Source organism: Lygodium microphyllum, chromosome 18 (genome assembly GCF_053477565.2).
Source record: "Lygodium microphyllum isolate KBCC chromosome 18, Lygodium_microphyllum_v1.1.10, whole genome shotgun sequence".
NCBI classification, from domain to species: domain Eukaryota; kingdom Viridiplantae; phylum Streptophyta; class Polypodiopsida; order Schizaeales; family Lygodiaceae; genus Lygodium; species Lygodium microphyllum.
The window spans coordinates 42,980,952-43,003,577 of NC_141152.1; the positions used below are offsets into that span (position 1 = coordinate 42,980,952).

A 22,626-nucleotide genomic window follows, 5' to 3' on the forward strand; every position below is an offset into this window, starting at 1 on the left:
TCTGTACTCTACGAGCGTCACAATCACTGCACCTAGGGACTAGCCTAGCCCTCCCCCACTTCACAACTTAGGGCACATTAAGGGTAGGACATTTTGATGGACCTGTATTCTTAAGTCACTCACAGCACCTTCCTTTACACAAACCGGGTTCTCAAGTGTAAGGACAACACCTTAGGCATACCTATGGTTCAACCCATCTCTCAGTTCCACCATCACTTGCATAGTGCATTGCACGGTAAGATAGACACAACCCCCTAGGAAGTGCACTCTTCTTCTTTTCAAGTGCATTGTACGGCAGCACGGCAAACCAACAACTACAGAGGCCTTCTTCAACCAACCATCTATCTCCAACATCGGCAACCTTCAAAACCTACTTTATAGAGCATCCCTAACATGACCTACCTCTCCAAAGGCACCACGAACCATACCACACCGACCCTCAATATTTTCAACCCGTACCATTAAGTGCCATGGGACTAGCACTCAATTGGGAGGGAAATAATGTTAACACTTAGAAGACCAAGACAGAAAATTCCGGAAAATCGGATTTGGAAGACAGCGGTCCCAAGGCAAGAGGAAGATGGAGAACGAAGATACACTAAAAAAAAATCCGAAGATACAAAGCATATGAAAATTCTAAATGTAAGAAAAAGCGCACCTTAATAGTTTAGCAAGAAAAGAGCCAAGCACACTGTAATTTATTTTGTAAAAGAGCATCCACGCTCTCTCTCATGCAAGTTGTAGAGAATGAGAGGTATACACTAAGGCCAATGCTAATAGGAAGGAGAAAAAAGAGTGGAGGAATGGACAAAGACCAGACCAAAAAGTGGATGGCCGCCCAAGGAGGAGATAGGGCATGTATTAAAGTAAAAAAATGAATGGAGAAGCTCATTCTTATTGTATGGCCAAACTTGCTCTCTTCTTGCTTCTTGCTCTTGCTTCATTCTTGTGTATGAGAGAGAGAGCGAGTGTGAGAGAGGAACTCTGTGTGTGTGTGTGTGTGAGTGAGGGACCTTGGAGAAGCTCTTCTTCTCCTCTCTTCATCTTCATCTTCTTCTCTTCTCCTTTCTCGCATGCACCTCGAATCTTAGAGCTTGAAGATGGAGCTTGCTTGAGAGCGCATCTTGGATCATAGAGCTACCGGCGGATTTGGGGGAGGAGGCAACTCGATCAGATTCAAAGGTAAACTCACTATATTTGTGTATGGGAAAGCGCGCATGGTTATGTGAGAGGTAGCCATAGCTCTCGACTTAAAACGCTTGAAGCAATAAGCAGTCCATGGGTCTTGGCGGTGTACTCGCGAGAGCGACAGCACCTCTCATCAACTACTTCATAATCAGCAATGCCTTGATCAATGGGCTGAAAATTAGATTGCTGTTCAGCATGTATTTGTTGCTGATTTTACTGCTATAAACCCTCAATTGGTTGCTGAAATTGATCAAAATCAGGAGTACTTTGCTAAAATAAAGGCAATAAACTGTCAAATATGTCCATAGGTCCCACATTGGGCTGATTTTTGCAGTCCATGAAGGGCTGACCAGCATGTTCAGCGAATACCACATCTCTACTGACAAAAATTTTGTTAGTGCATGGTTGGTACAAGTGGTACCCTTTACTTTCTACACTATAACCAATAAAAATGCATTTAACAGCCTTGTCTTGCAGTTTTTGTCTTCGTAGCTGTGGCACCAAAGCATATGCCAAACAACCAAAGACACCAATATGTGACAGCACTGGTTTCCAACAATTCCAAGCCTCGTAAGGCATACATTCAGCCAATGCATTAGTTGGGCTGCAATTCAACACATACACTGCACACATCAAGCCAAAACTTTGAGGGCAACTTATTTTGTGACAACATACACATGCCATTTCTATCGAAGTGTGATTTTTTCTTTCAGCCACATCATTTTGTTATAGTGTAATTTCTAATCAACATACATAGATCCACCTTTGGGAAATGAAGCACGATGCATTTTTCCAGGTACACAACTTTCACATACATTGTGAGTAGATGCTTTTAACAGAGGGAGATCAATTACAATATTTTTACTTTTTAAGTGAAGCAAACTGTCATAATTAAGATGACCGAACCGAGCATGCCATCACTCAATGTCATTCACAATGGTGGCATCAATCTGAAATGCATCCTCTACTGCTCTCCTCTCATATAAATCAAGTTGATAGAGTCCATTGTACATTTGCATACGACACAAACAAGTCACAAAAGGACGTTATGTGGCTTGGAAGCTCCATTGTCAAAATACCATGTGCTGTAATTTTCAGCACTGAAAGATCATGCTCATGTGAAGGATCATATGAACAACACACAACAAAAGCATAAGACTGACCAATTTCCAAGCATGCTAAATGTGCCATTGCATCCTTCACATTTGCTGAATTTTCAACAATACTCATGCCCAATTGTTTTTTCTTTTCACTTGTCATCCTCTTTTTGCATTCTTCAATAATATACCCCTTCTTTTACAATAATTGCATCTATTTTTCTTAGCACCATCATCCTTGGTGCTTGAAGAGTCTGTAGAAGAAGCTACTTTGCTTTTATCCTTTGAGTTTGAGGGCTGCCATGACTGCCCTTTGTTTCAATGACTCACAGCAAATGCTCGATTGTCCACACATATGTTAGAGCAATTCAGCCTTGATTGCTCTTCTTGCAACAGTAGTAATACCAAAGCATAAAAAATGTGTATGCATTGGCATCTCCTTTTGCAAGTAAATTAAGTGTAGTGGCAGAACTCTGATAAGTATCAAATAGACCAGCCAAGACTGTAGATACAAGAGAGGCATCAAGAATTATTTCACTAATATTAGCAAGTTGCTCCATGATGTCCTTGACACGTGTAATGTATGCATCCACAAAATCACCCTCTATCATGTGCTCCATCTCAAGCTACTTATACAAATAGGCTACATGGGCCTCATTGCACACCTGATACAACAAAGCAGGCTTATCCCAAGCATCCTCGGCCATTGTGCACGACTAAATATCGAGGTAACCTATCTCTTGCATGAGAGTGCAATCAAAGCATCAGGTTGGCATCATGCCTATCGCATCTCAATTGATTTTCATGGAAGGTGCAGGAGGAGGTGAGTGGAAGATCCACTGCTAACAATGGATGAGCTAGAAGAACCTATAGCATTCTATGTATGTAACCGGGCCTGCAGGCCTAACTTATGAACCACATACGTAACCCCAAAGCTGCTTGGCAACAAGAACATACTTCAAAGTTCATCATGTATGCCCACATGGGAAAATTAGTACCATCCAATTTGTTAGAATCCCCAAACATATTTAGCAAATCATTTTGGCTTGCCATCGCTTATTGCAAATTGCTAGTATTTGTAACCACAAGGTGTCCAAAGTACAAATGCATGGGCAGCACAAAAATAAAGCAAATCAAAGACCAAAAACTTACAGACCAGGCTGAAAATGTGCACAAGTTGTTGGGTTGGGCAGATGTGGCAACCATGTGTGCTGTGTGAAGTGACTGTCAGCAAGCTGACCAGGTGCTGAGCACACAAGCTATCAGGCCTGATAGGAACAGTTGGACGTGGTGAAGCTGAAATTCAACGTAGCAAAGGTTAACAATTCTAGTCTGTGCAACATGTCAGCAAGTGACAGGCAGGAAGCGCCGACTATTGAGAGACAGCAGCTGACATGTAGGAGCTGACAGGGGCACCATTTGATTACTTGCATTGCCTTGTTGGGAGTGAACACAAGTCAACCCTGATCAGGGTAGGCAGCACATGGACAGGTGGGCGTGGCAAGACAGGCTGTCGGGGACGCAGGTGCAGGCAATGTGTTATGAGATGGGACTGTTGATGTAGGCCTGAGCTGGCACTGCTGAGGCGAACTGTGAGCACGCAAGACAGGACAAACAAGCACCTGTCTGCAGGTCAGAGAATGCAGCAAGTAACAAGTGTGATGTCGAGCAAGGGCAAGAGCATCCAAATGCAGGGCTTAACTATGGCAAAGCATTCTAAGATGAAGAGGACAAACCAGACTATAGAGGATATACTGCATACATATGTCTCCCATAAACAATCTGATTGGGAGCATTATCTTCCTCTAATTGAGTTTGCTTATAACATTGCTAAGCATTCAACTACTAGGTATAGCCCATTTATGCTAATGTATGGTTATGAATCAAAACCACTGATTGCCATTGAGCTCAAGGGGGTGAAAATATAAACCGTGGCTGACTATTTGTACAATATGCAAGAGATATTGACGATTGAGAGGGAAAGCATTAAAACGGCCCAAGGGCATGCCACATTTTATCCTAATCCACATCGTACTCTACAAGAGCTCTAAGAGGGCATGTGGGTTAACCTTAAAGTCCCCAACAAAACTGATTCAATAAACCAACAAGAGCTATAAGCTATCTTCACAGTATTATGATTATTTTCTGATTATCAAGAACATAAGTAGCATATCCTACAAGCTTCACTTACCCCGGGAGATCCGAGTTCACCTAGGCGATTGCTGGGCAAACCCTTCAGGAGTGAAGAACATATAAAAACGCAAGTATCCAATGTAGGGCTGCTAAAGAAGGTGTAACCTGCTGTAAACGGCTTAAAAATCTGCTGCAAATGAAGCCTAATGATGACAACAGGTGAGGAGGGCTAACACTAGGTGATGTAGGCTGCAAAACGTCAGGTGGAGATGGAAGCAGCAGCCATGAACTGCAATGTTCTCCTCGCAAGGTGTGAACAGCAATGGAGAGGATGGAGAAAGGAGAGAAGAATATGGAAGAGTGACGTAGTGTCAAAAGGAATGAAGGTGTGGGATGATGAATGAGGGAAGTCAGTGCCATACTAATTGGCACAAACTGTCTCAAGTGGTGCCCCAACTCTCTCGAGTGGCACCCACCGAAACTCTCAGGTGGTGCCCCGATACTAAATAATGATCCAAATAAAGCCTTTTGGGGCTGTAAATGGAAACCAAACTAGAAATGAAATAGGGGAAATGTACTCAATGACTTGGTTTCTCAATAGAAACTTGGCATTTCGTTAGGTTGGGTGCCATGCAAGATTGTGGGAGGTCGTCTGGGGCAAATCTAAGGGTGGAGAGAGAGCACTATTGGGCAAAGAGAGCAGTGTTGTATCACCATGGCAACCATTTACTTGATGAATTTATTGTTTGTTGTTAATTGTTGTAAATCGGTGCATTTTATGGTTCCACAACACTTCTGTAAAACCGATATAAATTACTGAAAATTAAGTAATTCCCTTCGGCCCTGCCCATTGATTGGCCTCAACCCATCCTCATTTCATGTGCTAAGCCCTTTGAAACTAAAAGTTGTTTCCAACTTTAATTGGCCTTAGTCAAGCATTAATTAATTAATTAATGCCTACCCCAAATGCCACCACATGGCATTTCTAGGGCCTAATTTATGCTCTAGGGCCAACCAACACCAAGCACCCACAAGTACCTATCCAATATAACTTGTCACAACATTTGTCAATGTCCCCCCACTGCCCCACTTAGGTTTTGGACCTATCACCATGCTAAATCTAACTTGCATTTCACATGTGCATCTCACATGTGTACAACTTAATTACGCCAAAGCTAATCAATAAAAATATGCATCCCTATGACAGAATGGATGAGTAAACATAAATTCCTTCATTGCCCATCTTCAACCCTCAATTTGACTTCATCTTCATTGCATATGTATGGCTGTAATCATTTCTAAATGATCAACATTTTCCATCCTCAATCCTTTGCTCTTTCAAACTTAATTGAAATATCCTAGTCATGAAAATAAAAAAAGATTATCATTGCTAAGTATACTATGTTGTATATGGAGCTGCCCATGTTACACTATTCATTTCCCGGCAGGCCCAAGATTCAGGGCAAGCAATCTCAACTACAGTGGGCATGGCAGGGAACCATGTTGGTTACACCCCAACCACAGGATTTGGGGATAAGCAGTCTCAACTAGGCAGGCATAGGAGCGAGACAAGTAGCAGGACAAGCAGGGAAAGGGTGCAAGGCAGTGGAGCAAATACAACGACAAGGCTATGTAATAGGGCAAGCAAGCCAAGGATCAAGTGGCTAGCAGCTGATGATGGGTGGTGGTAAGCAGGTTATAGATGACAATCTGGTAGTGGTAGACAATAGCAAGCGGCCTATAAAAGGCTAGCATTAGAGGCATGTGGCACATGGAGGCAGCTAGCAAAGAGAGTAAAGACACGTGGCTGATCAATTGGCTCATCTGGTCAGTATTTAGTTTAGCTTGCGTGTGCCTTATTACTTCTGCTTCTCGTCATTCTAACGCCTCCTAGTCTGCCCATTCATGATCTTTGAGAGCCTCTCTCTCTTGCCTCTCTTATCCTCCAAAGACTCCACCATAGTAAAGTCTCTTGCCTATTTTCCAATGATCCACTTGAGATCTGCCTTGTCTCAAAGAAGTCCAAGACCAACCACCGGCGGCAAGCATCACTGTCTATTGATAGCATACACCACTAATATACCCATCAAAGAATAATCCATCCAAAATGAGAACAAAAGAAATCGACCTAGCATAATAGCATCCCAATCCTTAACTCACTCTCTCTCACACACACACACGCACACGAGTTTTTCAAAAGCTCACAAATCCACAGAGAGAGAGAGAGAGAGAGAGAGAGAGGAGACAAGTCACGAAGCAACAGCGATCTGACGGAGTCTTGTGCACTGACCACCAACCCTCACTTCAATCTGCTCATACAGGTCCAGCTGTAGGTGCGCCTCCACCTTGCCTTCCTACAAGCATTGCCTTGCAGCGCTGTTGAGCTAAAAATGCATTAGCTTCACTTAAACAGCCCCAAAACATGCTTAATTAAGGAAGACACCTCGTTTATTTAAAAAGAAATGCGTTCTTAGAGAGTGTCTGTATCCCATAAGCACAAACCCACTTGGGAGGGCAGATCATAATGCTTCCTAGAGAAGCATATTTGGCTGCCCACACCCCAAACATAGAGGACATTACGGTCCAAGCTGGCCATTGCTGTCTACAACAATTTGGCGCCTATTTCCGGCCTACCACACATTGTTCGGAGCTGATTTCAGCATGCTAACTGCTGCTGCTGGTTTTTCCTGTGTTTTTAGTCTTTCTCTCTCCTGCAGCCTGCGCTTTTTAGTCTTTCTCTCTCCTGCACTATCGTCTGCATCAAATTCAACCTTCCTTGGCTACGTTTGCTGGTGTTCGACATCCGGAGGCTGCCTTGCTGCGATTCTGGATCCGTTCGGAGTACAACACACTCTCTAGCTCATTACCCCTACCTTGATCCTTGAGATACAAGAGTTCGAGATATAGTATTCATTCACTACATAGTGTGTTTGCTACATGAGCATTGTATATTCAATAGTCATATCATTTCATTCATTCTCTGTGTTCATTGTCTCTGAGTTACCCTAACTGTGTTCTTCTATTAGTCTGTGCTTTGTCGCACAGTGTTATTTGTATTTCTATGTTAGGGTATTTCTTCACATGGTATCAGAGCCGAGTTCTCTGAGAGAAACCTTGGCCTTGATCTGAAAGCTCTACACAAGAAGCAAGAACAACAGAAGGGCAGATGACTTCGAACACTACTTCCACACCGCTTCTCACATCCGAGCTAAATCCATTGAGGAACGAGTCGGAGTGGGCCTCATAGCTTGCTTCACAAGCTCCTAGCATGGCCGGACAGACATTGGACTATCATGGAGTTCCACGACGTTACAAGATCACTGTAGTTGAGTACGATCTCATTTTGATGCATAGAGCCCAACAACAAATAGGAGGTAAGTCTGAATTTCACCCTTTACATTCGCTGCACCGATCTACTGGCCATGCAAGAAGTAGGGGCGAAATTTCCACTTAGGACTGGCCATCCACAAGTGGAAACTAGCAGAGTACACTCCATTGCCTTCATACTTATTCTCTCTGGTGCTAGGTATGTCTACCATTTCAGATCCAGTTAATGATGATTCCCCTTCTCCTATTGGTATGGATGATTTTCATGTGAATGACGTATAGGACGTACGTAAAACAATTTCTGGTTTATGAGTAATGAGAAAGACAAATATTTCTTAATGAACTCAAGACTAGGTAAGCAATTGAAACAAGAAAGTGTGAGTACTCCTTCCTCTTCTTTTCCTTCAAACAATTTTGTTTTCAAAGGTCAAAATGAAGTAGATGCATCTTCATCTTGACTATTTCAATTTAATGCAAAAACCCACATTATTTCCCGCATCTACATCTATCACAAATCCATTTAATCTCCCTCCCATCCCACCCTCTTATTCCGTTGCCACATCCTTTCAGCCTCCATTAAGTACACCACATGTTGCCTCTCATGAAGGATCACATGTGTTTCATTCACCACACCGGGGGGTTCTTCAAACTTGGCACAATCGTTAGGACCTCATCTCTTCCTCAGCCGGGTGGTGTTCCATCATTTCTCCACACTTTCAAGATCATTGCAACCTGGGTATTCACCGCAGTCTCTCCAGAGTGTGGGTCAGTTAGTGCCATATTTTGGCTCCATGGCATTATCTAGTGGACCCTCTGGTCATTATGCTATGTCCTAGTCGACATTTGGACAAGGCTTAAGTGTCCCAGTGCCTCCACCTCCACCGGCACCTTATGGAAACATTCATGCTCTAGTGCCTCCTCATCAATTGGCACTCATTGGACACTCACAGCCTATTTTTGCCTACTCACCTCTTCTCCCTCCTCCTCCTTATCAAACACCACCACCACCACCATCTTATCCTCCACATCTATCTTACCCCACATTACTGAAACCTCATGGTTCTACCTTATCTTCCGCCAAGCATGCATTCAATGACAAGAATCATCTTGACGGGTCAAACTTTACAACTTGGTCGAACTTGATGAGACATGTCCTTGACTCACACAACTTATGGGATCTTATGTAGGGGTTGGAACCCCAACTTGATCCCGCACTTATTCCATATGAGGTCATCCCCTCATGGAAGGCTAAGAATGCATTTGCTATTGTCGAGTTGATGCACAGCTCATTGCCTGAGTTTCATTCTCAGCTTCAACATTTTGACTTAGTGTCAGATTGATGGCACACTTGACTGACCACTATGTGGTTCAAGATAGCCCGTCGAATAAATCTTGACCATGAGCTTCAAAACTTCAAAATCTCTAACCAAGATGACTTGAAAGTCAAGTTGGTTGATTGGGTATCGGTGTCTCCTTGCCAAATTCTCCACTACAAGGACTCCTGAGTACTCTAACGATTAGGTCACATTGTTTCTTAACAAGCTACAGTGTAAATACTTCAATTTTGTACAGCAAGTGGTTTCTCTGCACAATTTACCCACATTCTATGAATTTAAATATCAACTATTGCATTATGCAAGCCTATTCGATCAGTTTCATATAAATAATCCCTCAAAGAAGGCTCTTGTTGCTCATTCTCAGAAGGGGCAGTAAGGGAAGGGTAAACCTAATCAAACTTCAAATCAAAATCAAAATCAAGCAAGGAAATCACAAGGATACTCCCAGTCTCAACTCAAACCAGGGTAGCAAAATGTATCTAAGAAGAATAGGTATTGTCAACATTGTCAAAAGGCTGGCCATTTTGACGAGGAGTATCGATCAAAGGCAACATTTTGACGACGAGTATTGATTAAAGGCAAGAGGCACAACACCAAAAACCAAGTCACAAACCCCCGCCCCTCAATCAAGCAACCCCCATTAGGGGAGGTAGGGTGATGGCAAGGGGGAATGGAAAGGTCTGACTCACACTTCCACCGATCGACCATCTCAGTCGACAACATTCTCAACTCCAAAGGGCTTGTCTAACCGGTCTACTAAGGCCCACATCATCTCCGTAGAGACATTCGATGCGAGTCTCGCCCACATCTCTGAGATGCCTCTCGATGAGGTTACCGTAAAGGCCTACTCATAGCCAACGAGCACATCAGCACATGTTTGGATTGTGGACAGTGGAGCTACACATCACATGACTCCTATAGAGGACATCTTCTGTACCCAAGCTCCTACAGCCAGCGGACAAGTTCGCATAGGAAACAACTCCTCGATCAAGATCCACACTTAAGGTTGCGTCAGTTTTGCCACTAACAAGGGTTCAGATCTGGCTTCTCTGGATAATGTATACTATGTCCCTCAGCTTGGGGTGAACTTGTTATTTGTTCAGCAACTTTGTTGGTTGGGGCGAGCAATTTTCTTTATAGCGACCACAGTTGAGGTCCTTGACTCTTAGACTGGTTTAGTGATTGCGCGTGGAGAGGCACAACCTAATGACCTATACCACATGACCCATTTTCTTATCGAGCAGACAGCTGAGGGCTCCATATTCCATAGCGTCCATGCATTAGCCGCATCTCGAGAGCCTATGAACAAGGAGCATCTTTGGCATTTCCACCTAGGGCATATTGGCTATAACTCTCTTTATGAGTTGTCTTGTCGTAAGATGGTTGAGGGCCTTCCTCCCCTGAAGCTAGCTCGAGATGTCTGTAGAACATGTCAGCTCGGGAAGCAGCACCGTACCCCATTTCCTCAACAGTCTACACATAGAGCTTAGGCACCTCTTAGATTGATTCACGTTGATCTTTGTGGGTCCACATCCACTATTGCCTTGAACGGCACGTTGTGCTTCTTTTTTATAGTAGATGATCGTTCGAGATACATGTGGGTGTACTTCCTTGAGCATAAGTCCAACGCTTTCACATATTTCTCCGCTTGGGTGTTGTTGGTTCATAACTAGATGGGTTGTCATATTGGTTGCACGAGGAGTGATAGCAGTGGTGAGTTCATCTCCCACCAGTTTTCCAAGTTTCTACAATAGCATGGCATCTCTCACCAACTCACCTCTACCAACTTTCCCTCTCAAAATGGAGTAATAGAGCCTCGGAACCGGACAGTCATGGAAATGGCACGGTCTATGCTATTCGCAACAAAGCTCCCTAAGTGCCTTCGGGTTGAGGCTGCTAACACTACAGTGTATATCCATAACCAATGCATGACTATGGCTCTTCCTCAAAAGACCCCATACAAGGCATTCTTTGGCTCTTGGCATATCATATCCCACTTCAAAGTCTTCAGGTGTCGTACATACACACACACGTCTGATGATACAATAGGGAAACTTCTTTGGTTAATTCATACTAGGCCAGACTTAGCTTACTCAGCCAGTATTTCACAGCACCTAGGATGTCATGTTGGATTGCATGTCTTTGTGTGTTGCGTTATTTACGGTGTACTTATTCTTATGGCCTCACTTATGGTTCTGGGTCATGTTTACAGGGGTACACTAATTCTAATTGGGCAAGAGATCCTAACACCCAACGTTTCCATAGCGGCTACCTCTTCACCTTGGGCACGGCTCCCGTTTCTTAGTCCAACCATAAGCAAGAGATGGTGGTGACTTCCATGACCAAGGCTAAGTATAGGGCTCTCTTCAATCTCTCTTCGATGGCACCACTGAGGCCGTCTACTTGGGAGCTTACTGGCGGTGCTTCACGTCCCTTGTGATTCTCCCCCCGTTATCTACTGTGACAACCACAGTGTCATTGCCCTTACAGGCAATCCGATCATCACACCACCGACGCAACATGCAGGAGTCCACTTCCACTTTTCCGGAGAGCAAGTAGAGCTAGCTACTATCTACCTAGAGTTTGTGCCTTCATTAGACAATTTTGCAAACATTTCGATCAAAGCAATCAACCGACCATACTTCAATACCTTTTACCCAGGATCAACTTGCGTACACCCTCCCCTAATTCTTCAGATTGACAGGGAGAGAGTGCTTCCCTCTTACTTTCCCTTCTAGTTTGAGAGGGGGCAGCTATTTCTCTTGATAGTGACAGTGATGATTCTTACAGTTTTTAGACATTCATTCATTCATTTATTCTTTTGTATTATATTTATGGACATTTGTAACTTCATCCACACTATCAAAATGACATGATTGTAAAAGGGCACTTAGATAAGTGAACAATTCCCCTGCGAGGACACTGTCCAAGTGACACCATTGCATTGCATTTTGCATGAGCATGACATCTTATATCTCCCTTTGCATTACCCCATACATTGGCATTATGTTCATGTAAACATGCATATGTGCACATTTTTCCTTTTTGGTCTTTTGGGGTGGTCGATTTTGGATCCACCATATTCGTAGTATTGCACATGGCAATTTCCAAGGCAATTCTCCCTAGCTTGCTTACTTGCTTTGCTTGTCTTGCTTGCTTCATATCTTTGCTATATTTGTGTCACCCACACCTTAGCCATTTTTCTTTTTCACCGACACCTAGTAATGGTAGGGATAGTAAGCTTGTTTTATGAATGTCTTGGATCTGACCATCCCTTATCACTCTCTCGTCGGGGGCACAGATACTCAATAGGACAAAAACTGACTTAAAACCCTCACTTAATGTTAAATCTATCAAAACTACAAAGCCCTCTATAAAAAAAAAGTCCATCACTGATTCCATCCGCCTTTGCAAGACTTGGTAGGCTACTAGGCAGCCGACGTGCACCCCTTGTCCAATGCCCTAGCCTCTCTGGGGTGATCACTTGGGCTCCCTTGGTAAGATAACCATTGCCTCTATAGTCTTAGTAGGCCACTAGACAACTGATGCACGCTCTTTGTCCGATGCTCTAGTTGCTCTAGACATTGGCCTGGAAGAGACTAGTTCAAAGTGAGGATGGACAAATCTCCAAGAGATTAGTCCATGTGGGGTCATCAGTGGAAATCCACTTTTAGTTGAGCTACATTGCAAATTTGGATGTAGCCATAGTCTGCAAAGATGGTCAAAAGACTAGTGGGGATGCAATGGAAGCAACTCCTAAAATTTAGGGAGTTACTATTTTTGGACCCCAAAATCTGTTCGCGTCATTATCTTCGTTTTTACACGAGGATTAATCCTTTGGTTTGTGCCGAGGTCAAATTTTGCACCGAGGATGGAGAATTTTAGACCGAAAGGCTAGAACGGGAAACACCTTCCAGTGCTGCCATTTGGCACAAATTTGTGCACTTACCTCTTTAAAGAGGGGCTGGCGTGCAGTTTTTTGATGATTGGGGGGCTCATTTGTGAAAGGGGAAGATGGATAACTGCAGATGGAGAGCTATTGAGAGCTGGCCTACCTTGTCTATGATGCACAAAGGGTTGAGCTTGCTTCCTACTTTCTCTTTCTCTCCCCCTGCCAGTTATGGATTTGCCTCAGTTGAGGGCCTTTCTTCTGATTCATGTACAGTTGTGTGGGAATATGCTGTTTTTGCATGAGGCAAGAGCCTCCTTTCTCCAGGAACAGGAGCAATTGTTTGCTGCCCACAAGCAGGAACAGGTGAGGGTGGTAACCTCACCAAGCAAGTGTCTGAAACAGCACTAAATCAGTACTGTTTTTGGACTGTTCAGAGGTTATTTCAGAGCCCAATTGATGTCAGAATCAAGGGGCACTTGGCACAGATGATGCAGAACAGTGCAGGGAACAATATGAGCTGAAAATAGGTGTCAAAACAGGTCTGAACCAGTAATTACAGTGGGCTGAAATGGTCAATTCTGCACTCCAACCAGAAGTTTCAGACTTGGGCAGAGTTTCCCCTCTTGGTCAACTTGTTTTGGGTCAGTAATTGTACTGTTATGCTGCCAAATTTCACCCAGAATAGGTGAAAGACAGCCCATTGTACTTTCTCTCATTTTAAAAATAAAGAAATACCGCAAGGGGCGCCTGACTTAGGGGCCAACAAGCCGTCTGTGTGGCAATAGGAGCATTCTAGCTTCCTGTTTTTCTTCTTGATTCTGTGTCTTTAAGTTCAGGTAAAGTGGGCGACTGTTAATTGGATGAAAGCATTTATATATTTTGGTTATACACTACAGCCCTTTTTAGTGAACAGGCCGGTTACATGGTTCCATTGCCGAGATCGAATCACTTTTTCCCTAAAGAGTGAGCCACGATTTGTTTGGGTGTAAGACACAGAATTGTGCATTATGGCTGATAGAAAGGAAGACACCAGAGAGGAAGCATCTTCATCACAGGAGATCCCTGTTGTTCATGAGGTGGGAGAGTCTTCTAGACCTCCATAGTTTGTTACTCCTCCTGTTATGGTTGAGCCACAAGTTCTTACGGCTTCTTCTATGGATGAAGACATTTTCAAGACTCAGTTAGTTGCTGCTGTGAGTATGTTTACTCAAGTGATGCAGAATCCAAGGTTTTTGACATTTTTGCAGCCCTCCCTTCCTTTACAGCAAGTGGGGCAATCTGCAAAGATTTCGGATCCAGTAGAGGTCCAGGATAAGGGTAAGCATGCTGTAGATTCAGTGGAAACACCAAGGCAGCTTGCGGAGTCAATGGAGACTCCAAGATTGGTTCCGACTGTCCAGGAACAGGTGGCGGAAATGCTAGTTACACAGGCACTGCCAGTTCAGCTCGCCACTTTACAACAGCCAAATGTTGGTTTAAATGGACAGGGAAACAGTTTTCAGGCTTTACCACAGGTTTTCCCACCGACTTCTGTACATCCTAGGTACTTTGGAGGTGGATCTGTATTTCAGAGTATGGCTGGTTATGCGCCTGGAAATCAGATTTATGTACCAGGAACAGTGTTTAGGGATACACAGGGTTTTATGCCAAACCCCATGTATGGTAATATAGGCATGCAGCCTGGATTTCAAGGAGTTCAGGGCAGTTTTGGCATGCCACAGGGCACTTTTGGTATGGCTGGTTATCAAAATCAGCAAGCAAGTATTGTGTCTACAAGCCCTGTAGTCAATGGTCAGGCAACTCCTATGCCACCTGTTAGTGTTCCTATGTTACAAGCATATCCTACGGATCCTTTGATGGCTCATGAGAAGCCAAAGCCATACAAGGAAGGTGGTGCAGCCGTACAGTTTGACATCTTTCGAGGATTTGAAGATAGGACTAAGGCTCTTTCTTTCTTACAGCAGTTTGATGTCGCATTTGCAGGAGGGAACTTTACAGAGCCTTCTAAGGTTCGGAAAGCTGCCACTTTTCTTAAGGACAATGCTAGTCATTCAATGGTGGAGTACATTGTTGATGCAAGGACAGGCTCCTGCCACTTGGACTTATTTTAAGCAAGTATTTGCTTCTGCTTGGTTGACCAATGAATTTGAGATCGATGTTATGTCAGCTTGGCACAATTTGGATGCATCTAAATGCAAGGATCTGGAAGATTATAACAAGAAGTTTTGGGGTGCTTTACTTCCAGTCACTTCTTACAGGGTTGTGCCATTGACCGAGCAGATAGAGAAATATTGCTGCGGGCTGCCCAAGGAACTCCAGAATTATTGTACAAAGACAAAGGTCACCACTTTGACTCAATTAATTGAGAATGCCAGCACAGGAAATGCATTATTGTTGGGACAGTCAAGTGGTTTTGGGGGCAGCATTAAACAGGACAAACCTGAGAAATTTTCAGCAAAGAAGCCATTTGGTAAACAGGTTTCTCAGATTTCTCAAAGCACAGATAAACCTTGGCAGTTCAAGAAGAAGCCAGCCAAATTCTTTGGACAACAGTCAAAGGACCAGAAGAAACCTTTTGTGCACAAGTCTCTTGAAGAGAGAAAGGCTTTAATGGCTGAGAGGAAGTGCTTTATCTGTGAGCAGACTCGTCATATTGCGTCTAACTGTCTGGACAAGAATAAGAGATCAGCTGATGATGATAAAGAGGACAGGAAAGGAAAGAAGCCCAAACCTTCAGCAGGTTTAGTGCCAGATATGCTGGGAGACAAGCCACACTCGGATGCTAATGAGCTTTGTAGAGCTTGGGGTAAAGTTAGGGATCAACATGTACTCATTTTCTTTGATCCTGGAGCTAAGGCAAACTTTATCTCACCAGAGTTGGCTTCTACTTTGGGCATCAAAGCAGATGAGATGGGCTATACAGCAGAGGCAGGGTTGGCATGTCTTGGCCACTCAGAGTCTGTGACACCCATTCTTGGAAAGCTGCGTCTTCATATACAGTCTTATGTTGATGCAGAAGAATTTTATATCATGCCACTTGAAGGCTGTGATGTCTTGTTGGGAATGCCATGGATGTTCAAAAAGCATGGTGTGTTGGATGCCTTTAACAAGACACTGACTTTGGAACATAGGGGAAAAACTCATGTGCACCAGAGAGGTCTGAGGATCATGCGATAGATTTGGTGCCAGGCAGTAGCCCACCAAATAGACCTCCGTATAGGGTTAGTGCAACTCAACAAAAAGAGATATTGAGCCAGGTGAATGAGTTGTTAGAAAAAGGGTTGATTCAGCCAAGTTCATCTCCCTTTTGCTCACCAGTGCTCTTAGTGCAGAAGAAGGATGGCTCTTGGCACATGTGCATAGATTATCGGGCATTGAACAAGAGTACCATCAAGAACAGGTTCCCCATTCCAAGAATTGACGACATCCTTGACCGTTTGGAAGGAGCGTCAATTTTCAGCAGGATAGATTTGAAGAGTAGATACCATCAGATCAGGATTAAGCAAGAGGATGTGCATAAGACTGCATTTAGGACCACGTTTGGTCTCTATGAGTTCTTGGTAATGCTATTTGGACTTACTAATGCTCCTGCTACGTTTAATCGAATGATGGACAGGATTTTTCGTCCATACAGGCAGTTTGTTGGTACATTCTTTGATGACATGATTGTCCTTTCAAAGAATGAACAGGAGCATAGAGAACACTTGAAAGCAGTCTTTGATGAGCTTTGCAGTAATAGGTTGCTTATCAATGGCAAGAAGAGAGTTCTTCTTGGAAGAAATCCAGTTCCTAGGGCACATAGTGTCAAAGGATGGTGTCCGAATGGATCGTGCTAAGGTTGAAGCAATTAGAACATGGCCAAATTTGAAGACTGTCCATGATGTTAGAAGCTTCTTGGGTTTGTGTTCTTACTACAGGAGGTTCATTCGCAATTTTGCAGAGCTTGCTTCACCTTTACATGCTTTACAGAAGAAAGGAGTCTCTTTCCAGTGGACACAGAAAGAGATTTCAGCTTTTAATCTTCTTAAAGAAAAGATGACTTCTAGTCCAGTGATCATTTTGCCAGATCTTAGGAAGTCATTTGTTGTCCAGTGTGATGCCTGTGGCAATAGCATTGGTGCAGTGTTAATGCAAGATGGCCGGGGAGTGGCTTATGAAAGAAGAATCTTGCGAGGGCCAAAGAAGACTATGCAGGTCTATGAAAAAGAATTGTTGGCTGTGATTCATGCGCTTTCTTGTTGGAAACACTACCTACTTGGGGCAGATTTTGTTGTCCAGACAGATCATCAGACATTGTGTTATTTCTTAACTCAGACTAAGCTGTCAGAAAAGCATATACATTGGGCAAACTTTTTGTCAATGTTCCATTTTCAGATTGTGCATGTGGAAGGCAAAAAGAATGTTGTGGTTGATGCTTTGTCAAGGAAGCCGCAAATTTCAGCTGTGTCAATTCCTTATCATCATGAGCTTAATGATATGAAGGAACAGTATGCTGATGATGAAGATTTTGCAACGACCTTTGATCAGCTTGTTAATGGACAACATCATGAGCATTATCCTCTCAAGGATGGTTTCATGTTGATGCATGGTAGACTATGTGTAACTATGCCATTGAGACCGAAAGTTATGATTGAGAGTCACTCTCCACCGTATGCAGGGCATCGTGGTATTGATGCAACAGTCAAAGCAGTAGAGACATTCTTTTATTGGCCTACTTTGAGAAGAGACGTGGATGCTTTTGTGCGGCAGTGTTTGATTTACCAGAAGGTCAAGTTTGAAAGGCAAAAAGCACCAAGGCTTTTACAGCCATTGCCTATTCCAGATAAACCATGGGAAAGCATAGCTATGGATTTTATCTTTGATCTTCCAAGGACACAGACAGGAAATGATGGGATATGGACTATTATTTACAGGTTTAGCAAACAGGCTCATTTCATTCCTGTCAGGAAGAAGATAAAACCAGATCAGATGGCACATTTGTTTATGTGCAATGTCTTCAAGTATCATGGTATGCCACAATCTATTGTCAGTGACCGTGGTCCACGGATAACAAGTCTATTCTGGAAAGGCATATTTGAGAACATGGGCACAACACTTAAATTCTCATTGTCATTTCATCCACAGACTGATGGACAGTCAAAAGAGGCAAATTCTACTGTCTTGGATCTGCTTAAGTGCTATATGTCAGAGCACAAGTCAAAGTGGGAGCAGTATTTGCCTTTGGTCGAGTATGCATACAATAATACTATGCATTCGTCAACAGGCAAAGCCCCTTTGGAAATTGTTGAAGGTGGTAAAAAGGTTCCTCCCATTTTGCATACAAAGGATAAGATCTTTCAAGCAAATCAGTATGTGCAGAATATGAGTGAAATGTATCAGAAAGTTAAGCATGCCCTTGAAAGGACTCAGGCAAAGCAAAAGAAAGCTGTTGATCATCACTGTCGTGAATTGTTGTTTTCACTTGGTGATTGGGTACTGTTGCGGTTTGAAAAGGCACGCTTAAAGAAACGGAAAGGCAAGGAAAGTCTTTTCACTAAGCTTAGTATGCGATACTATGGGCCTTTTCAAGTAACAGAGAAGATTAGTGATGTCAGTTATAGACTGAAATTGCCTGGCAATTGGAAGATTCATAATGCTTTCCATGTAAGTCTTCTTAGACCCTATGTGGGTGATGTGCCAGAAGATATGCCAGCTGAGGAACAGCCCGAAGTTGAGGAACTTGATGAAATTCTTGTTCTAGAACAGGTACTGGCACACAAGGAAAGGAAAGTGAAAGGCAAGGTTGTTAGAAGGTATTTGGTTAAGTTCAAGAACTATCCAGCTATAGATGCTAAGTGGATGGACGAAGGTGAACTTGTAGAGTCACCTAATGTGTTGGAACTTTACCTTGAAGCATTTCGCTTGCAACCTACCTTGACCCCTTGTATCTCTAAGCTAAAATAGATTGTCAAAGTGACAATTGCTCAAGAAAGAAATTATGTACAGAAATAGATTTTGTACAGGTTAACACTTATTGTGTCCATATGGTTTTCTCAGTGCTAAAGAAGTAAGTATTGCTTGCAAGAATACAGTTTTTACTTCTATTGAATTGAATACATGTTGTAACAATGGTTACTCGATCGAGCATGTATTTTGTGAATTGACTCAGTGGAGATATCATTTTGATGTACCGGCCACTAGATCTCTAGTCAGGGTGATGTGAAGTCATCAAATGAGAATCTGCCACTATGGGAATATCATTGTGGTGTCCCGGCCACTATATCTAGAAACAGTGATGTGGAGTCACATGATGATAGTCTGCCATGTTTCACAGTTAGAACATACATGTGTTAACAGTGTCTTCAGTTCACAATGTTGACTGATAGCATGTATGTGTTGTATATGTGCTGCCAAGTGTAAGTTCACTGGGTTAGCTGGAAGCATGCATGACATTCATGCAAACAAGGACGTTTGCGATTTCGAGAGGGAGGTATGTCATAAGACTGTGACAACTATTACCTTTTTGTTGATTTCTCTATTACATATTTTATTTGGTTTTTCTTTTTGGAAGGATCCCTCTTGAAATCTAAACGCCCGAGTTACAGGGCCAGTATGTGAAACGGACAGGAATGTCTAGTGAGTCAAGACTGGACAGTTAAGGTCCAGTACAAGTCTGGAAGAGACTATTGGCACTATAGATTGACAAGCTTGGAAGAGACTTGTGAAAGTGTATATGGACAAGTGTGTTGAAGAACTAGCCTGGAAGAGACTAGTTCAAAGTGAGGATGGACAAATCTCCAAGAGATTAGTCCATGTGGGGTCATCAGTGGAAATCCACTTTCAGTTGAGCTACATTGCAAATTTGGATGTAGCCATAGTCTGCAAAGATGGTCAAAAGACTAGTGGGGATGCAATGGAAGCAACTCCTAAAATTTAGGGAGTTACTATTTTTGGACGCCAAAATCTGTTCGCATCATTATCTTCATTTTTGCACGAGGATTAATCCTCTGGTCTGTACCGAGGTCAAATTTTGCACCGAGGATGGAGAATTTTAGACCGGAAGGCTAGAACGGGAAACACCTTCCAGTGCTACCATTTGGCACAAATTTGTGCACTTACCTCTTTAAAGAGGGGCTGGCGTGCAGTTTTTTGATGATTGGGGGGCTCATTTGTGAAAGGGGAAGATGGATAACTGCAAATGGAGAGCTATTGAGAGCTGGCCTACCTTGTCTATGATGCACAGAGGGTTGAGCTTGCTTCCTACTTTCTCTTTCTCTCCCCCTGCCAGTTATGGATTTGCCTCAGTTGAGGGCCTTTCTTCTGATTCATGTACAGTTGTGTGGGAATATGCTGTTTTTGCATGAGGCAAGAGCCTCCTTTCTCCAGGAACAGGAGCAATTGTTTGCTGCCCACAAGCAGGAACAGGTGAGGGTGGTAACCTCACCAAGCAAGTGTCTGAAACAGCACTAAATCAGTACTGTTTTTGGACTGTTCAGAGGTTATTTCAGAGCCCAATTGATGTCAGAATCAAGGGGCACTTGGCACAGATAATGCAGAACAGTGCAGGGAACAATATGAGCTGAAAACAGGTGTCAAAACAGGTCTGAACCAGTAATTACAGTGGACTGAAATGGTCAATTCTGCACTCCAACCAGAAGTTTCAGACTTGGGCAGAGTTTCTCCTCCTGGTCAACTTGTTTTGGGTCAGTAATTGTACTGACTCGGGTGATGCTCAAGCTTGCTTGTATGCTTAGGTGGCTTCTACCTTGTAGGATTTGCAAGAACTAAATTGGAAACAATTGCTCAAATTCGCAAATACCCTCCTCTAAGAATATGTTGAGCATAACTATCAAGCTATCCCTACCTATGCGGAGGAGGAGGTTCTGGATACAGAAATGCGCACTCAAGAGGTTCTTTGTTCCTTTTCAGCTTTCCATGAGCAAAGTGTGATTCTTTTCTAAACGGATCAAATTCTTGTGCTTACCTAGATCCGTTAGTGGCTAACCTCCATTCTCCACATTAACGGTGTGGAGGAGATCTTTGTTGGTCCACAAGGATTTTATGAGGTTGTGCTTCTCTCTACTTCGTCTTGGGATTTCCTCCTCCAAAAGCAGCCCCTCTTCTTTGAGAAACACCTGGTGCATATTGTCTCACGGCATCCACTACCAAAATTTTAGTGTATGTTGAAGCACCAATGTCCAATATGGGTGGAAGTTGAGAATATCCTGGCCGTCCATTGGGCCCTTCTCAAGGATGCAATGGCTGCCAAAGGTCATGTGTTGGTACCCCTAGTCTCAAGGAAATCAACAAGGATAGACTATGCATGTTGTGGGATATTGCCAAGAAGCAACCCAGTTGGTTGCACCTCAATTGCATGGGCATGCGGCCTCCTTGGTTCCAGCTTAAGTGAGGTACCTTTGCTGGCCACTCTTTCTCCTATGGCTAACTAGGTCACTGTCACTTCATGGCCGAGTATCCAAATCGCAAAAGTACCATGGCGGATCAGCCCATGGATAGGGACCAACACACATCCCCCCTTTTCTATTGAGCAACAGATCATTCAGCCCACTCAACCCAAAGGCAAGCAAGCTACCCCAGAAGAAGAAACAAAGGGATGGACAGAAGCCCGATGCACTAACAGAAAAGCAAAGGAGACTTTTGTGCCCATAGTACCTGTTGACCCTTCTTCAAACGACCCGCTCTACACTCATTTGCATCACTATGGCAAATCCTCAAATGTGCCCACTGCTTAGGTTCCTATTGTTACCAAGGACCTGCCGTGCGCTTGTTACCCTCCTCTCTGCTAGCCTTTGATGTTGTTGGTCATAGTCATCACTCCATGGGATTGCAAGTATCCAGGTTCTACCTCCCCCTCTACACGCGCGCCTTCCTCCTCACTAGCTATTAGAGGCCCAATCCTTTCGCGGTGTTGGGCGACTTCTTTGAAGATAGTGTACTAGAGACATTGGCAACGAAGGCCCAAGCCCATGCAACAAGATCTCGCCACAACCCTTGATCTTTTGTGTCTGTTTGGTCCGGAGGTTTGCCTTTTGCACTCTCCTCTTTTGTTCCACTGAATCCATTGTATTTGGTTCAAACATGATGGCTTAGAGCCACCTTGCACTTTGTAATCTTGTTGTCTTGTACTTTTTTCGTAATTAATATAATTACTCATTACAAAAAAGAGAGAGAAAGAGAATTTACAGCAAATATATGAGAACTTTCACAATGAAATTTCATGCATCTTGTGGTATATACACTAGCTATGGTTTGCACACTACTTCCATGCAAAGGCTTTCCCTAGTCCTTAATCTAATCTGTGATTTGTTCCAGTTTTATCACGTTATTTTTTATGGTCATTTAACAAGCTTGTGTTCGAATCTCATTGTTCTAGTCATCATCACTTGTTCAATTGGGTATACAAAAATATTTTTAGAATTTTTAACATGGGGCTGGCCTTACACTTGACACATTATAAAATTAGAAGAAAAGATTGGAGTACTAGCATTAGAATCCTTTGACTTCACACCACCCATGATAGGCTGGCTTTTACCTTGCAACAATCCCTCAGTAATTGTCATAGGTTTCATCTTTTGAAGGACCAGCAATTCGAGGTTTTTCCTGCTATTGTCAAATGTTTCTTAAAGTATGGGCCTTTTCATTTATTTAATGT

The 22,626-nt window shown here is 43.2% G+C and overlaps 1 protein-coding gene and 1 pseudogene across 1 annotated transcript in view; one reads left to right on the forward strand and one right to left on the reverse strand.

Moving 5' to 3' along the window:
• The window catches only part of LOC148020803 (protein kinase family protein / protein phosphatase 2C (PP2C) family protein), a 60,573-nt gene that overhangs the window by 19,123 nt on the left and 18,824 nt on the right, over window positions 1-22,626 (reverse strand). The window lies entirely within an intron of this gene.
• On the forward strand, window positions 14,174-16,151 carry LOC148020804 (uncharacterized; annotated as a pseudogene).